This window comes from Halichoerus grypus, chromosome 3 (assembly GCF_964656455.1).
Source record: "Halichoerus grypus chromosome 3, mHalGry1.hap1.1, whole genome shotgun sequence".
NCBI classification, from domain to species: domain Eukaryota; kingdom Metazoa; phylum Chordata; class Mammalia; order Carnivora; family Phocidae; genus Halichoerus; species Halichoerus grypus.
In genome coordinates, this window is record NC_135714.1 from 170,487,782 (window position 1) to 170,506,823 (window position 19,042).

General features: G+C 44.5%; 1 protein-coding gene and 1 long non-coding RNA gene across 4 annotated transcripts in view; both read right to left on the minus strand.

Moving 5' to 3' along the window:
• The window catches only part of GPAT4 (glycerol-3-phosphate acyltransferase 4), a 33,437-nt gene extending 23,627 nt beyond the window's left edge, over positions 1-9,810 (minus strand). For 2 of the 3 annotated variants that reach the window (XM_036102274.2, XM_036102271.2), the window contains exon 1: positions 9,681-9,810. The gene's annotated coding sequence lies outside the window, so the exon portion shown is untranslated. The remainder of the gene's footprint in view (positions 1-9,680) is intronic. The other variant, XM_036102273.2, reaches the window with a different exon arrangement.
• Positions 9,811-13,466: 3,656 nt separating this feature from the next.
• Positions 13,467-17,708, minus strand: LOC118542266 (uncharacterized). The gene is made up of 3 exons (XR_004920505.2): positions 17,554-17,708; positions 14,439-14,538; positions 13,467-13,843 (listed from the first exon to the last, which is right to left on the minus strand). It is a non-coding gene; the product is annotated as an uncharacterized LOC118542266 (long non-coding RNA).
• Between the last annotated feature and the right edge of the window lie 1,334 nt (positions 17,709-19,042).

A 19,042-nucleotide genomic window follows, 5' to 3' on the forward strand; every position in this document is an offset into this window, starting at 1 on the left:
TGGATTAGCCGAGCGGCCATTAAAGCCAGAAGACTGGTGTCTTAGGCGTCCTTAACACAAACTTTGATCTCTGGAAATATTATCAGAAAATTAGTCACAGCAGAGCTCTACCACACCACAATTTCCAGATAACTGCTCATTTAGGAGAGGGTATCACTTTGCTTCAAGTAAATATAACCATGACTCCATAAGCATGAGGTAGTATTTGCTCATTCTCTTAATTTCCACAGCTTTCAGCCAAACTTACGGAGAGTTATTTGGACCAAAGTTCCCCTAACAGCCCAAAGGGTCCAGAGAAAAACCTAAGAACCAAGTAGTTCTCAGCCTTTTAGAAGGGAATATGACAGAGCCCATCACTAAGCTAACTAAACTCTTCAACCCACTGAATGGCACATCTGGGCCTTTAAGCCCCCAAACGACCCAATTTCCAGTGCTCCTCAGTTCTCAGAGTGACGAGTTCATTCATTCAACAAATATTCACTGGGCACATACTATGTGCCACACACTATGTCAGGCGGTATTTAGTAGTGAACAAATATGCCTAGAGACAAGCATTAAGCAAACAAGCATACAAAAATCATAATTTTACACTCTAATGATTGTTAGCAAGAAAAAGAGGATCCTGGAAGAAAAAATAACAGGGAACTCCATTTAAATCAGTTCTGACCCAATCACAAGACAGGCACTATTATGATTCTAACTGCAGAATCAAATACAGTTGACCCTTGAACAGCAGTACAGGTTTAATTGTGCAGGTCCACTTATATATGGATTTTTTTGATAACCACAGTACCATAAATGTATTTTCTCTTCCTTATGATTTTTTAAAAATTTTATTTATTTTGAGGCAGAGTCCGTGCACACACGCACGCACAAACGAGGGAGCAGAGGGGCAGAGGGGGAGGGAGAGGGAAAGGGAGAGAACCTCAAACAGACTCCATGCTCAGGGCAGAGTCCAATGCAGGGCTTGATCTCACAACCCTGAGATCACGACCTGAGCCGAAACTAAGAGTCAGACACTTAACCAACCAAATGAGCCACCCAGGCATCCCTCGTTATGATTTCCTTAGTAACATTTTCTTTTTCTAGCTTACTTTTTTATAAGAACACAGCATATGACACATACACAGAAAATACGTGTTAACCTAATCGACTGTATCCGTAAGACTTCTGGTCAACAGTAGGCGATTAGTTAAGTTTTAGGAAGGTTAAAAGTTACACGTAGATTTTAGACTGTACAGGGAATCGGAGTCTTTAAAGCCCATGTTGTTCAAGGGCCAATTGCATTTCTTTTCAGCTAGCTCTCTGTGACACGTCCTACTTCAGGAGACCATAACTACCAGAATATGTCTAGAGAGATGTCACATACCAACTCAAAGAAAGTATACCATTTCATTAAACATAAATGCTTAGGCAACAAAGGGATAATGCATTTTTTAAGCACACCAAGCACAATGTCTGTCACATATTAGATTTCAATAAATGGTATGTACCATCATTCCATTGGGATCAGAAGAAACCCAGGGTATTGTCTTCAGTTTTTTTCTTTAAAGATTTATTTATCGATTTTAGAGAGAGCACGCGCATGCGCAAAAGAGAGCGAGAGCACGTCCATGAGTGGGGGGCGGGGCAGAGGGAGAGAGAGAGAACCCCAGACTCCCTGCTGAGCCCAGAGTCTAACATGGGGCTCGATCCCAGGACCCTGAGATCATGACCTGAGCCAAAAATCAAGAGTCGGCCGCTCAACTGACTGAGCCACCCAGGGGCCCCTGTCTTCAGTTCTAAATACCAAACTTTAAGAGAGCTAGATAGAGAGGAAAGCATTTCAAAGTATGTCACAAAACCCACAGGCCAAAAAATACTACATGCCTAACAAGCACTAGGTGCTCAGTAAAAAGGTTAGTTGTAAAGCACATCAATGTTAATTAAAACTAGTGAGATGGCAAAAAAAAATTATTTTATAAACCACCATACTGGTGACGATGAGAAAATATTCTCAAATACTGCTGGCTAGAGTATAAAAATGGTACAACCTCTTTAGAGAACAACTCAGTAAAGGCTATCAGAATTTCACTTTTTTAAGATTTTATTTATTTATTTGATGGCAAGAGAGGGAACACAAGCAGGGGGAGTGGGAGAGGGAGAAGCAGGCTTCCTGCTGAGCAGGGAGCCTGATGCAGGTGATCGATCCCAGCACCCTGGGATCATGACCTGAGCTGAAGGCAGATGCTTAACTGACCAAGCCACCCAGGCGCCCCGGCCATCAGAATTTTAAATGCACATAACCTTAGCTCCAGCAATCCTACCTCTAAAAATGTATCCTAAAGATAAACTAGAGGGGTGCTTGGGTGGCCTAGTCAGTTGACCATCCAACTCTTGATTTCGGCTCAGGTCATGATCTCAGGGTCCTGAGATTGAGCCCCCCGTCAGGCTCCATGATGGGCGTGTAGCCTGCTTAAGATTCTCTCTCTCCTTCTCTCTCCGCCCCTCCCTGCTTGCACACACTCTAAAAAAACAAAAAACAAACGAACAAAAAACAGGTAAATTAGAACAGTAGTTTTCAACCAGGGGTCATTTGCCCCCCAACCTCTCCCCTCTCCCCCAACACTCCCCCTACCATTTGGTAATGTTTGTAGACCTTGTTAGCTGTCAGGACTTGGGATGGGGAGCTACTGGCAACGAGTACAAAGACGACAGGGATACTGCTAAACATCCTGTAATACGTAGGTCACCTCTTACGGCAAAGAATTATCCAGCCCCAAATGACAATGGTGCTGAGGCTGAGAAACCCTGTACTGATGCATATACAAGACAATGTACGTGCACGGTTACTGACTGCAGCACTGTTTTGTAATATCCAAAGAAACATCAACGTCCACAATTAACAGAAGATACAATGGAATGCTATTCATCTGTTAAATGAAAAAAGACATTTACTTGTGCACTGATAAAGAAACAATCTACCAGTTAGATGCAGAACAATGTCCACAGTAAATACCAATTAAGAGGAAGGAAAAGGAAAAATATACAGTTTATATGTATTTGCAAAGATACAGATCTCTGGAAAGATACAAGAATGGCTACAGCTGCTGCCTCTAGGAGTGTGAGGGCGAGGTCACTTTATCTTTGCTACCTTTAAAATTTTATTTACCATTTTGAATAGGTAATAGTGCTGGGGGGAACTGAATGTCACGTGTATCAGAGTAGTGGAGTATAAGAAATTTGCTTGAATGGAATGCTGGTGCTTAGGAGAAAGTATACAGTGTTTCCAAGGAAACAGGTTAGCACTCAGAGCTACTAGGTTGAAGTGAACCTGAAGTGCTAAAAAATCAAGACTATACATAGAGCTGACATCAATCCTAGATAAAATAAATGGTTCAAGACAAAGTCAAGATAGAGTAAGCTAAAGGATAACTCAACTCACCAGAAAGACGACAGTAATAGGGTCAGTTTTGGGGTCTTGATCTTAGCTAAGGTCACCCTGACCTTACGTACTTTTCCCCTTGCCTACAAAGGACTAACTTGAGTTGGAACTGGGTAGTAAGAAACCTGGTACCAAGTTCCCCCAGAGCAACATGAAGTCTTCGAAGCTGGAAAAGAAAAAAAGGACAAAGGACACAGGATATTTTGATATTCAGGGGCAATCAGCCTAAAAAAGGACAATTTAACTTTCTGGGGTTTTTAAGACCCAAGAAGTTTCATTACCCAACCTGAATGCTGCTCTGCGAGCTCCATCTCAGAGATGGTGTTTTTACATTTGAGTACTGTATATGTAATTGGAAGCAACTTTCTGGCCTTTTTTTTTTTAATCTTTTTTTGTCTGGCTTATTTCATTCAGCACAATTATTCTGAGAGTCATTCATATTGCGGCACATGTCACGAGTTCATTCCTTTTTACTGCTGAGCTGTAGCCCAAGGTATGGATATACCACATTCGCTTATGCATTCACCTACTGATGAACAACTGGATTGTTCCAGTTTGGGCCTGTTACAAATAAAGCTGCTATCTACAAGTCTTGATATGGACATACATTTTAATTTCTCTTGGGTAAATACCTAGGAGTGGAATGACGGAGTCTAAAGCAGGTGTATGTTTACCTGCCAAACTGTTTTTTTTTTTTTTTTTAAAGATTTTATTTATCTGTCAGAGAGAGAAAGAGCACAAGCAGGGGAATGGCAGGCAGAGGGAGAAGCAGGCTGCCCACTAAACAAGGAGCTCAATGCGGGACTCGATCCCAGGACCCTGGGATCATGAACTGAGCCAAAGGCAGACGCTTAACTGACTGAGCCCCCCAGGCATCCCGCCAAACTGCTTTCTAAACTGGTTGTACCATCATTTTGCATCCTCACCAGCAGTGTATGAAAGTTCCATTTGCTCTACAACCTTACCGCCACTTGATAGGATCAGTCTTTTTTTTTTTTTTAAGATTTTATTTATTTATTTGACTGATAGAGATACAGTGAGAGCGGGAACACAAGCAGGGGAGGTGGGAGAGGGAGAAGCAGGCTTCCCGCGGAGCAGGGAGCCCAATGCGGGGCTTGATCCCAGGACCCTGGGATCATGACCTGAGCCAAAGGCAGATGCTTAACAACTGAGCCACCCAGGCGCCCCAGGATCAGTCTTTTTAATTTTAGACACACTAATCGATGTGAAGTGGTATCTCATAGTTTTGACTTGCATTTCCCCAATGACCAATGATATTGAGCATCTTGTTTGCTTATTCACCATCCATCTATCTTCTTTGGTGAAGTGTTCAAATCCTTACCTATTTTTTATTAGGTTATTTTATTACTTAGTTTTGTTACTGTCTTTTTTTTAAAAAAAATCAAGCTTTTTTCCCCCCAATGACTAAATAGTGTTAAAATGAGAAAGCATTATTACTGGACTACACACTTAAAAATGGTCAAGATGGTTAAAAAAAGAGAGAGAGAAAAGATTGATCCCACAGACCAAAAGAGAGAGAGAGCATTTCATCACAAAGGTACAAAATTTGTGGACCATCAGACTTCTTTGTTCAACTTGCTACAAATTTGAAACAATCCTAATTATGCAAAGAAAAATCACTAAGACATGAAACAAAAAAAACCAATGAATACAACCACAAACTATTTTAACCTCAGAATTATTACTAAGAGCCTAAAATGCTCCTTTATCTTTATGCTCAGCTGACAGTGATTCTGTTGTCCAACATAGCAGCCACTAACCACATATAACTCTTGAGCACTTGAAATGTGGGTAGTCCAAATTGAAATATGCTGTAAATGTAAATAAGATACACAGTGGATTTGAATGTTCTCTGAAAAACTGAATGTAATCCTTAATAATCTATATATTGATTACATGTTGAAGTGATATTCTGGATAATTTGGATTAAATAAAATACATGATTAAAATTATTTTCGTGTGTTTCTTTGTACTTTTTAAAAAGTGGCTCTTACACAGGATGCCTGGGTGGCTCAGCTGGTTAAGTGTCTGCCTTCGGCTCAGGTCATGATCCCAGAGTCCTGGGATCAAGTTCCGCATCAGGCTCCTTGCTCAGTGGGAAGCCTGCTTCTTTCTCTGCCTGCCACTCCCCCTGCTTGTGCTCTGACAAATAAATACTTCGTGAAAAAAAAATTAAAAAAAATAAAAGTGGCTATTACAAAATGTAAAATCATATATATGGTGTGTATTGTATTTCTATTGGACAGCACCGATCAAAAACGTTTATTTTTTATTTATTTTATTTAAGTAGGCTCCACACCCAGCGTGGAGCCCAACACAGGGCTCGAATTCACGATCCTGAGATCAAGACCTGTGCTGAGATCAAGAGCCGGATGCTTAACTGACTGAGCCACCCAGGTGCCCCTGATCAAAAACTTTTAAAGCAGACCCTGAAAATAAAATATGTGTAACTGGTAAAGAAAAAAACATATACATAAATATTTTTTCCCTCCCCATTCCTCTGCTGTGTGAAGAAAATGATACCATAGAGGAACTTAGAATTGGAACTCAGGAGTCTCCTTAGCTAAGAGTTCAGGCACAGCTTTGTTACTATCTGGTCTGTAAGTCATTCAGCTTCCCTGGATTTCAATTTCCTCATCAGTTTTTTGGTATTTTAATTCAAAAGGTCAACAAAAATTTATTATGCTCCTACTTTTTACAAAGCATTATTCTAATATTGCAGATCTTGGGCTTATAGTTTAAAAGGAGGTGCAATGCAAACACAAGGCAAACTAAAAGAGTGCCCAAAGAAAGGAGACAAGGCCCTGTGACTGGGTGGCAGGTGCACAGGTATGCATGTTTTACAGGACAGAGAGTACCTTTAAAGGAGTTAGGAAAAACTGCAAGCTTTATAACATTCCTATTAACTCCAAAATTCGGTGCTTTTAAAAAGCATTCATCATGCTATCCTAAGTATTTTGTAGTTTAGTGATACACGAAATTGATGATATTTGGTCAAGTCCTCCCCTGAGCATAATGATACAGAAAGACGTAAATGCCACTCCATAATGAGGTTCTACTTTACTTGAAAAAACAATTTTGTAGTACAGTTCAACCAGGATCAAATAATCTCAGCTTCTAGCTCCAGAAAGCAAGTGATTTTTAATAAAAGGTAACATTTTGTGACGTGCATACAGATAAGTGGTTTATTCTTCAGCAGAAACCAGTTACTAGGCTAGAATCCTAGCTAACCACCGTACTCTTTCCGATACCACAAACACACAAAAAACCCACACAAGGGGTGGGTGACTCAGTTAAGTGCTGACTTTTGATTTCGGCTCAGGTCATGATCTCAAGGTCCTGAGTGTAAGGCTCTGCACTTGGTATGGAGCCTGCTTAAGATTCTCTCTCCCTCTTCTCCCTCCCTCTACTAAAAAAACAAAACAAAAAAACAAAAAACCCACAAAACCCACACAAAATATAAAAGTTCTCCCTGCACCCATGTCTGTAGGGTAATGATTTACCAAGACACCCCAATGCTGTTATCTCAGCAGTGATTTCCATAAGCTGGATGCATGTGACGACCACTGTATTTAAGGCACAAGCTGACAAAAGTCCATCCTGAAAATAATTTATAAACAACTATGTTACGTCATATAAACCAAACTTAAAAGCAAACTCAATGAACTCTATATACAAAGATTCCTTTGCTCACAGCATTCCTTGGAGGTACAATATCCCCTCCAATTTTAAGGGTGAAGACTGAGGTACAAGTACTGAATTTACCTGTCTTTCCTGAGATAAGGAAACTTAACAGCACAAAATGTGCTAAGAAATACATACTACGGTTTTGTAAAAAACAAAAAAAGAAAAGAAGGCAAACACCTAATCCATGTTACACCCAGCCTAGGATTTTTATCTGTTAATGGCAAGAAAGGATGTTCTATGGAAGGGTACTATCGTTCTCTCTTCTATCAAGAGCAAAACTTCAGGAGTGCATGCCAAATCATCCCAGTTTCCCTTAGTTACTCTTTCTTAAATAGCTGTGAATGTTATCTACATCTGTTAAAGTTTGTAATTATTCAGTCTGGTATTCCCCTTCTAAGGTCACAATTTTCCCATGTTTACTAAAAGCTGTGATTAGAATTTCTCATTTGTCCCATATCTGGCTTAAGAAATATTTTAAGACATATCCCCTAGTTTTATTATTCCAGAATTTGATGGGAAAGTTCCTATTAACCCATCCAAACCTTTCATTGTAAAAGTCTTCATTATAGCCCTCCCACACACTTCCCTTTCCTGAAAGAAACAACTTAAAGGTAGTACTATGGTACAGGAGAAAAAAGACTGAATGTGGAGTTGGGAGAGGTTTCCAGCCTCTTTGGACTCTTATTCCCGGTTGATCTGGACAAATCTCTGAACATCTATGGACCCTGAGGGTGCATTAAAAATGAAAAAGTTGGGGCGCCTGGGTGGCTCAGTCGTTAAGCGTCTGCCTTCGGCTCATGTCATGATCCCAGGGTCCTGGGATCGAGTCCCGCATCGGGCTCCCTGCTCAGCGGGGAGTCTGCTTCTCCCTCTCCCACTCCCCCTGCTTGTGTTCCCTCTCTTGTTGTGTCTCTCTCTGTCAAATAAATAAAATCTTAAAAAAAAAAAAAAAAATGAAAAAGTTAGGGGCGCCTGGGTGGCTCAGTCGTTAAGTGTCTGCTTTTGGCTCAGGTCATGATCCCAGGGTCCTGCTCCCTGCTTCACGGGAAGCCTGCTTCTCCCTCTCCCACTCCCCCTGCTTGTGTTCCCTCTCTCGCTGTCTCTCTCTCTGTCAAATAAATAAAAAAAATTAAAAAAAAAAAAAGTTAGAAAGATGACCTGGAAGTTCTCATCCACATCTGAAGACTTTTTGTTTCAACCTGTCCTCCAGCACTTTGATCATTTTAGGTGTCCTTTTCTGGCCCTTCTCCAATGCTATTACGTATTTCTTAGTTGAAGAACTTCCAACAGTAGACTATGCCCCGAAAAAGTACATTATGATTTTACACAACAGTACGATTTTTATTTTGAATCTCAAGCTACTTTTGACATCAAGGATTTATCCCAGAGCTTAGGGAAGGGGGACATGGATGGGACAGGCTTAACCTGAAGATCAGTTGTTGAGGCTGGATGACGGACACATGCTGGCTCACTAATTTATCTATTTTTCTATGTCTGAAAGTCTCCATAATACAAAGGCCTGGCACGCATAATACAAAAAAACAAACAAACAAAAAAACTCTATCAAAGTGAGAAGAGAATACCAGACTGGCATTATTACAGGACTCATTTCTACAGTCTCTGGCATACGGTAACTGCTTTCACACCATTTCCCTTGGGTTGAGAGAGAATCTACAGGAGATGAAACTAAGCAGAGGCACTCAAAGTTCAGTCAAAATTAAGGAAAATGAACCAGAAAGGAAATGCTGTCAAGAAGGTTATCACTGAGAAGATCCATGGCACTGAGGGCATGAGCAGTGAGAGGCACTTATATCTAGTACAGTATGGAACTTATTTCCACAGAGTAATACCATATATTTCAAACAGTATGTTTTCTCTAACTTTGAAACTGCAGAAGTTAAAACCCTACGTGAAACGAAGTGAGTAAATAAACAAGACCCTCTGGTAGGAGGATGCCTTGCAGGGCGTGAAATCAAAACGGAAAGATAAGGGATTTCGGGGGTTAAGAAATTCTAAAGAAAGAAAAATGGGTTCCTCTGGAGAACAAGCGAGAAAATCTACATCCCAGCGAAGCCAAAGGACATAAGAAAAGAAATTACAGGAGAAGGCGCCTCCTCGTGATCTCTAATACCCCCTCAGCCCTCCCGAGCTCCACTCCTCCACGCTCGGGGAGGACGGGCTGCGGAGCACCTGGGATGCGGGAGAAGCCCGGAGAGCCCATCCGGAGGGGACCGGACCGAGCAGGGAGTGGCGGGAGCCGCCCGACACCGGCCTCCGGGGCGCTGCGGCGGGACCCGAGGGCGGCGCGGCGAGCTCGCCCGGGGAGGGGCGCGGACTGTTCCACTGCGGTCGAGGGGGCGGAACGTTCCGACGGGCCGGGAAACCCCAGGAAGCGGCAATGGTGTCTCCTGACGCCGCAGCGGCGTAGGGACGGGGTTCCCAGACCGCAGGCCGCTCGCGGGGTGCCTGGCCCCGAACCCCCGGGCCCGCTGTCGGCTCCCCTGGGGCCAGTGACCTTCAGGACCGGCGGGAACTCGGTCATACTCACCGACCGCGAGCCTCCGGAGCTCCCAATCCCTCCGTGGACGATCCCTCCCGCCCTTGGCCGCCGCCGCTGGCCGAGGCGTGCGTAAAGACGTGCGCGCGCCCGCCCTTTGTCTACGCCGCTTTGACGTGACCCCTCGCGTCCCATCCCCACCCCTCCCGCCGTTTAATCTCTCGCCCGGCACCCGCGCGCCGGGCGCGCGCCGGGCGGGGACCCCGAAGGGCGGGGCGCCGCGTCACCTGCCCGCGGTCGGAAGCGCCTGGGACGGACCGAGGCGCCCCCTGGCGGGCGAGGAGCCGTTACCGCGGGCTGGCGGAGCGCTACGGAGGCTGATGCTGTGCTTCGAGGGCCCTGGTCCCCTGCCCCTCACCGCGGCGCGCATCCCTCGGGATTCCTGTTCCAATAAGGAGAGCGCTTCCGAAAGAGGGGTCTCCACGTTTCTGAGCTGTGCCCGGGTCCGAATACTGGTTACTTCCCCCAAGGTGCACTCGTGTAGGTTCTAGAGAGGGTGAAATCTGTCCTGATCAGCGAGAAAGGCTTGAGTCACAAAATTATCTTGTCGTCTTGGGGCTGTTGTGAGTATGCGGTGAGATAGGGTTCTGTATGTAAAGAACCTAGCTCAAGGCCTGGCACGCTTAAGAAACATTAGCTGCCATTACATCACCATTACTTCCACCACCATCACCATCACCATCATCGAAACCATCGTCATCATCCCTGAGTGTCATTTGTCTTACTAATGAAGCCGCGGAGTGCAAGGGGTTTGTGTGGACAATCTCCCTGTTCCCTCACAGCTGAAACTTTGCAACGTCCACCTCAACTCGGAAGGGATCTCTCTGCTTAAGTCTAGCTGGTGCCTGCTGGAGTTTGCCTGTGTATTTCTCACCAGCACTTCAGACTTCAAATGCCTAACCCAAGGACCCAAGTTTATCATCTTCTCTCAAATGGATTCTCCTTAGGAAAAAAAATAGCCCTTCTCCTTGTTCTTAAAAGACATTTTTACCTCCAATACCAAGCCCCCCCCCCCCGCCCCAGTTTATTCTGTGTACTAGTGTCGGATTGCCATTCCTTGCTAAATAACTTGATAATAAATCTTCAGGGTAAAGTCCACATTCTTAAGCCTCAAAATCTGACGATAAGAATGACGGCTCTACTCCAAAACACTGGACCACTCATTTCCACTCATCACCACACCTGTTTGGGATTTATCACATATTTTAAACTTAATCATTTATCTATTCATTTAACAAATCTTCACCAAGTCCTTCCCATGCGGCCAGTTTTTGCCGTTGTCCCAATGGCAATACAAAGTTGAATAATTCATGGCCTTGGAAAATCTTCAACTAGATTAAATTCCATAAAGGAAACTGGACATCATACATTTTTGTGTCCTCCTCAGTGCTAGGGCTAGAGTTTTAAAGTGGTCACTACCATCTTAAATGCTTTTGGATTCTGATATCTGGTCTCCTTTCCCGCCTCCAGAACCAGTCAAAACTTAGAAGTAGTCTGTGCTCTGCTTTTGTGTATTTTGTTTATGTTTTCTTACAATTCCCACCATATATTACTGTTCTTTCTATATGATAATTTTGAAATTAAAAAATGTTTCACACATTTTAGAGACTCAACACAAATGACATTGATTGATTCTTTGCCCAGCCAAGTAGTAGACTCAGTTGTTGGGTATCAACACACACACACACACACACACATACACACACACACATTCCTTGACACATTCTCTAAACTTCTTTAGTGCAGGAAGGCAATCCCAAACTTCCTTTTGAAGACGGAGCCAAAAAGAACTGGGTTAATATGGTTCCCTCAGGTTCCAGAATTTTGTTTTCAAAGGTCAATGATATAGGCAAATCTCTGTCATTCCCATTTCTAGGCAGAGGAATACAAATGAGAGAGATAAGATGAGCAAATAATGCTTGAAAAGTTGGACACAAAGTACCTTTATCTATAGAGAAGGCCCACTGCCTATAGCATGACTAGGCTTACATCCAACACTAAATTCCTTGTCACTCCGAATTTGGACTGTCTTTAGATTATTGTTGAGGTATTTCCCCATTTTAGAATGAAAATACTCTTAATACAAAAACTATGTGAGTAATCTTAAAAACCTGATGGATAGTCCATTAAGAAAGGGGGATCTTGGAGCACCTGGGTGGCTTAGTTGGTTGAATGTCTGGCTCTTGATTTGGGCTCAGGTCATGATCTCAGGGTCATGAGATGGAGCCCCGCCTGGGCTCTGCTATCAGCAGGAGTCTGCTTGAAATTCTCTCTCTCCCTCAGCCTCTCCCCTCCCCCAATCCGGGCACACACATTCTGTCTCTCTCAAATGAATAAATAAATCTTTAAAAATATATAAATAAAAAAATTTAAAAGGGGGATCACAGTGTTAACAACCCCCACGTCATTCTGACTTTGAGCTAATTTCCCAAAATGTGCCTCTATAATCATTGTGTTTGCTGTGTGTGTGGCAAATGGGAAGATATTCCTTTTAAAAGATGCTCTTTCCCCCAGTAGAATATTCCCATAAGTGTGCTGCATAACTTCTTTCCCTTCCACAGATACCTTTTCATGTATAAAGCCTTTGACATTAAGAGGTGAACCACAACTATTTACTAAACAACTAGCAATACCAATGCTCATTTCCAAGCACCAAGAGAAAAAGACAAATTAAGCAAAAGGTGTATTCTTTTTATTTATTTATTTTTCTTTTTTAAAGATTTTATTTATTTATTTGAGAGAGAGGGAGCACAAGCAGGGTGAGGGGCAGAGGGAGAGGGAGAAGCAGGCTCCCCGCTGAGCAGGGAGCCCAGGACCCTGGGATCATGACCTGAGCCGAAGGCAGATGCCTAACTGACAGCTACGCAGGCGCCCCGAGGTGTGTTCTTTATAAAAAAATTTTTAATTGTGGCAAAATACACATAAAATTTACCATCTTAACCATTTCTAAGTGTACAGTTCAGTGGTGTTAAGTATATTCACATTATTGTGCAATCAGTCTTTACAAATTTTTTGTCTTGAAAAACCAAAACGTATACCCATTAAACAAAAACTCCCCATTCCTTCTCCCCTCAGCCTAGGCAACCACCATTCTACTTCTGTTTCTGAGTTTAATTACTCATGCCTCATACTCATATCTAAGTGAAATCCTATAATATTTGTCTTTTCGGGACTGGCATATTTCACTTAGTCTAATGCCTTCCAGGTTCATCCATGTTGCAAGGTGTCAGAATTTCCTTCCTTTTGAAGGCTGAATAATGTTGTGTTGTAGGTATATGCCACATTTACTTTACCCACTCATCCACTGATGGGCATTTGAGTTGCTTCCCCCTTTTGGCTGTTATGAATAATGCTGCTGTGAAAATGAATGTACAAACATCTGAGATGCTGCCGTCGGTACATTTGGATCTATTCCCCAAAGTGGGATTGCCAGATCATGTTGTAATTCTGTTTTTAATTTTGGGGGGAACCACCATTTGTGATGCTGGTGTTTGATATAGGAGTCTAAATTTGGGAGGAGAGATCCAGTGATTTAAATCTGAGAGTCATCGGAATATGGCTGATACACATGTTGGATCAGATCAATACAAGAACACTCTGACTTAAGAAGTAGAGACTTTGTAGTTAAGAGCAAAATGAAGAAGACAAGTTTTTCAGTCTGCACCCACACTGTGGTCCTCAACTTGAAAATTCACAGACCCAACTTTGTCAGTTCACAGCAAGATGATCTGTTTCTGGGGACTGATTTATAGTAATCAAATCTGCAGGAGACACTGATAAAGGGGACTTATTTATTAAATTAGGTGGATCATTAAAAATGCAAAATTAACTGGAATAATAGAATCCATAGGTCAGTTCATACCCTTATAGCAGTGTCTACTTGGGAAATCAAATCAGCATCAATAGGTTGATGATAAAGTTCAAAAAAAAAAGAGAAAAGGAAATGTATGTCTCTAAAGGCTCTGGCAATTTGATATACCTTGTGCTTCTATGGGGCTCTAGCTGCTAAACAGCCAAAAACACTTGGCTGAGCAGAACGTCCTCTTGGATGAATATGGCCATACCCTCCTCTTTGCCCAGCTCTCCGTTTTCCAAAATTCACTCCTGCCGGCCATTATCACCTCCATTAAAACAATGGCTGACTTCCTGGGATCCTCAGGGGAGCAAAAGAGAAGTTTCCAATTAGTGGAACAATAATTCAAAAGTCTTGTGGAAATCACATACATAAATAAGGCCATTTAAGCTAACTGAAATGTAATTTCTGGCAAACATCTACTCATCTTTTAGGCACTCACTTTGGGGGTCAGCTCCAAGAAGACATTTTCTCTGATTTCTTCCTAGGTGCTCATTCTCTGTGTGTGTGTGTGTGTATGTGTGTGTGTGTTTTCTTCTTCTTTTTTTCCTTTTTTTTTTTTTTTTTTCCCTCCATGTGTTTCTCACACTGCCTGGTGCCTCTAGAATTATTTTTATCAATCATCTGTATGTATGGCTCCCTTCAATGGACTGTGAATTTTGTTTTATTCATCTTTCTAGCCCCAATATTTAATATGATGTCTGGCACAGTGTAGTTGCTCAGTAAATGTTTGTTGAATGACTCAAAACTACACGATGACTACCAGAAACTTGACAAAGTATGCATGTATTTAATAAAATCATGAATGAACTAGTACTTAATGCATGAAATTTGGTAGACAATACAGGGTGTGTTTGGGAAAGACAGTAAAAGGGGTCACTGAATGGAAAAATTACCTGCATAGGAAAGGTTGTCATAAATTAAACCAGTTTATCTTAGTCTGGACGTTTGAGAGGTCAAGAGTCCTGGGCCACTTTTGTTTTTCTGAGATTATCACTATAAAAAAGAAAAAAAAGGAATTACAGGATTACATAACTGTGGCATATAGTACATGTGTGTATTTCCAAAAGTCACAATTAAACACTGTTACGCTGTTTATAAGATAAGGCTTTATAAAAATATCAAATATTAATTCAATAGTTTTCTGAAATCTCATTGATGAGCTTCTAAGAAAATACCGTTGAGGTCAGGGCCTCAACTTTGTGATCTGGCGCTGAAACATGTGAAACTCAAAGATGACTAACAAGCAGCATCTCTTTTCAATCCTGCTGGTTGTCTCTGTGGTTGCAGGAGTATAATATCCTAAGTCTAGATTCCTCAGCCCCCCCAAACTGTTAGACCTGACCTATGTGGTCTTCCAAGACTTCCCTTCTCCAGTGGTGGGCCCTGACCTCAACTGTATTTTCTTAGAAGCTCATCAATGAGATTTCAGAAAACCCTGGTTTTATGAGAACTATATTACAACACATTCTGGGAATAAGTCACCTTTACAGCTGACTGCTCATTTTTTTTCTGTTCTTACCAGCTTTAATTTCAGAGACTGACTCCCAATCCGGACAGCTTACCCAGTGGGGACCACCCACCCTATTCCCGATCATCTCTTAATGAGTCAAGACTGGAAGCCTGGAGTGGGGGGCGGGGAGGAAACAGTGGCGGTACTGTCGCATCCCTTATCAGACGAGGAAGCTGCAGCTGTGTCCTCTCTGTCCTGGAAGCTTGCTTGTTCGGCTCCTTCTATCTTTACCCTGTTAACCACCTGGCTGTCATACACACAGAGGGAGTCAGCCGGGGGCAGGCCCTCTAAGGGACAAAAATAAATAAAGCGAATGTTGCTTGCTCAACCATTATGATTGCGTGTATTAGCCTACCACTGGCACAAACAAACGTAGCCCAAGAAGTCAAGGATGAGAGGAAATAAAGATTAAAAAACAAAAACAAAAACAACACTTTTGTTAAAAATTTGTCACCTATGAACGATAATCTGAGAGAATGAACAGTCTCTGAAAAGAGGTTAAGATCTTCCAAAGGCTAAGGATCTCAGAACATTATAAATTGAAGCTGGGGGCATACCTGGCATGAATACTCATGCATTATTTCAAACCATATGTCTTGAGTGTCTCAGGGGTGGCCAGCCTATGGGCCAGCAATGTACATAGTTGGGCCTGCCCCAGCCTCTCCCAGGCTCTGAGGGGAGCAAACAGTTCAATAAGCAGTTTCAGTACAGGGGGATAAATACAACAGGGAAAGTGTGGGGGGGGCGGCGCGCAAATAGGAACAAAGGTCTGGCTTCTGGGTTTAGGTAAATTACACTTAAAAGAATGTGCTAAACAGTTAAAAATGTTTGTTTTTTAAGTACATTTATTTGGAGGTAGACAGAGTTTTCCTAGACTCTTATCTGCTGGAAGAGGGGGAAAGGTCAGGTGTTGGTAGACAATACAAGATGAACTCCTGTAACAAACTTTTTTTTTTTTTGGCAAAAGTTGAAGAGGCAAGACGACTTTGAGTTACCAGACAACTAGCCCTTTCTGGATAGAGAGGAAAGTAAAAGAGCACATTTCTGTGCTGCATCTCTATCTTCAATGTAAAGAGCTCCTCCTGACCTCTGCCACACACCCGCCCAACCCTAAGGGACACTCTCTGCCAGGCCTTTTAAAGAATTACATTTAAAAGCTTTATTTACGTTTCTCCTGTTTCACATTCCAAAGGCTTCCTTCCCTGTGAAGGGTAAAAGGTGCCATACCGAGCATCTTCAGGAAGGATATCTCATCCCTTCGGTCAGGAAGTGAGCCTGCTCCCCAGAAAGAAGAATGCAACGCATTCAAGGCTTGGGGACCCCCGAGGAAGGGGGCGTGGCTGGGAGTTGCCCCAGTCCGGTTTCCCCACTATGAATCCCGGAGCAAAAACAGTCTGGGGGAAGCTCCTGGAGAGAGAGGAAACACGCACCACCTGGGTAAGAAAATCAAGCTCTGCCTGTGCAGAAAAAGTAATCCCAGAGGGCTCTCAGCCTGTGGGCCCTCGAGAGAGTTCAATTTCAGTCTGATGAGCAGGACTGTGAACTGGGCACCACGCAACAGTTCTGTCCTTGACTGTTGTTCCCCAAAAGCTGCTGAGCACACCCTAAAGAGATGCAGAACCGGATGGCGTCCTCAGGGCCCAGGGACACTAGTGGCCTCGCCACCTGGAAGCCGAAGCTGTCAGTCTCGCTTCTGCAAGGACCGGCCGTGTGAACACAGGGCGCTTCTGGGAAGGCAGCTATGCTCACCACTATACCACCAACGCTGGGGCGCTTTTTGGAACGAGTCGCTGGCATCAAAGGTCGTGCGCATCTGCACTGCCTTCTGGAAAGCCAGAGTGCGCACCCGCACGGTGCCTCGCAGGCAGCCCCCCGGCCCCGCGCTCTGCTCCCGGCACACGCTCCGGTTCTGCTGGCGCCTCCGGAAACCCCGAGTCCGGCCCAGGGGCCGAGAGGCCCGGGGCGCAGAGGGTTGGGGGGGATGCGGGGCGCGGGAAGCTGGACGGGTGACACGAGCCCTCCTCAGAGTCTCCGCCCACAGGATCCTCAAACAGGTGCACAGATGTCAACGAGAGCCCCTTCGTGTCTGCAAACACCACCTGCTTCTTGGGGCCCTGGGGTTTAGGAGGTCGTGCCAGGCAGGAGCGTAAGGACCGCAGGGGCCGCAGCTGGGCTCCGCCAGACCGCAGGGGCTGCTGCGGGGACGGGCTGTGGCAGAGGCAGAGGTGCATGGGGCGGTGCACAGGAGACGGGCCGGCAGCACTGGGACCTTCGACAAGAGGGCAACGACGTTCTGAGGACAGGGCAGAAGGACCTGGCATTCTCCGCTGCAGCCCAGCCTGCCCCTCCTCCCTGCCCCATCGCGCGCCTCTCCTCCCCTGGGGTCCCCCGCCCGCAAATGTCTGACAAAAGTGGGAAAAAGGAAGCACAGGCAAGCGGTGGCTGTGGGCTGGGCGCCAACGGGGAGCCCGGCAATTGCTGAAGGCGGGCGCACTTACCCCACGCGGCTCCGGGCAGCGGCGCGCGCGGCAGCTCGCCTAGTCTGAGGCCACTCTCGGCAGCCGGAAGTATTTAGGGACTCCTGACCCCCAGCCGGCCAGCCGCAGCGGGGCGCGGGCCCCTGGAGGCAGCCAATCCGAAAGGCCTTTCGCGTCGGAACCACTTGGGGAAGTGAAAGGATGTGACAAGAAGTGTGACTCAGACACTTTGCCCTGGGCCGCCAGCACTCCACCCCTGACCAGACAGCCCTAGGGGTCACTCTGGGGTTATCTGTGGCTGTGGTCGGGGACGAGGAGGGGCAGGGCAATGACACAGACCCAGGCTTCCAGGGAGGGGAGGGTTTCCCGCACTGCGGCTCCTTTCCCCAGGGGAGACAGACTTTTCTCGGCCTCTCCCTTGACAGAGTCGGCTTTGGGGCTTTTCCCTGTGCAGTGACCTGCTGCCCACTTTTGGGGCTGATCTCTCCATCTCACGGTTTCTTCCCAATCACGTTTCGCCACTGCTTTCTTTCTATGTTTCTGTTTCTGTGTTGATGTATTACTCTGTAAGCCGTGTGTGTGTGTGTGTGTGTGTGTGTGTGTGTGTGTGTGTGTGACAACCAAAGAGAGAGGAGGGTCCCTGGATGAGGCACTCATTGACCAATATCGCTCCTACAGGGCCTGGGGCTCGGATCTCTCGTTCAGTCAGTTGTGGCCAGAGCGACAGGGTCACAGGCCACAAAGTACCTCCATAAGGAATCCCACCGGGCCGGCGGGCATGGCGCTCCTGCGCCAGATGTGATCAGATTGCCTCAGGGGCTGTGTTCTTACCTCCCGCATCCTTCTCCGAGTCCCTGCTGCAGACCACTGTATTCTCTCTGTCACTTCAACCGTAATGCACCCCAAGTCCTCAGCCCTTTGCATTTTTCACCTTAGACCTTTTCCTCCGAGATCCTGATCCAATTCTGACAATTATTCAATGACTTTCATATGCTAACTCACACATCTGGATCTAGCTTAGACCTTTCTCTCATCGCACTCCAGGCTCCTAGATAATGGTTCTACTTCTAGATCTGGGCGGTGGTACCAAAGGTGAGTTTCCTGTGTAATTTTCTGTATGTATGTTTTACTTCAATCAATCAAAGGTTTATTTAAAGGAAAAACACGGGCGCCTGGGTGACTCAGTTAAGCGTCTGCCTTCTGCTCAGGTCATGATCCCAGGGTCCCGTGATTGAGTCCCACATCTGGTTCCCTGCTCAGTGGGATGTCTGCTTGTCCCTCTCCCTCTGCCCCTGCCCCCTGCTTGTGCTCATGCTCTCTCTCAAATAAATAAATAAAATCTTAAAAAAGAAATAAGAAAACCAGCAAGGAGGTAAAATTGTTAATTATATAGAGGTTTGGAGATTTTATTCTTACAAAAATGGCCTCAGAATGAATATATATAAAGGCAATATGTATTTTACACTTAATATATATATAGCTGTGAACATCTTTTCATATTATAGATGTG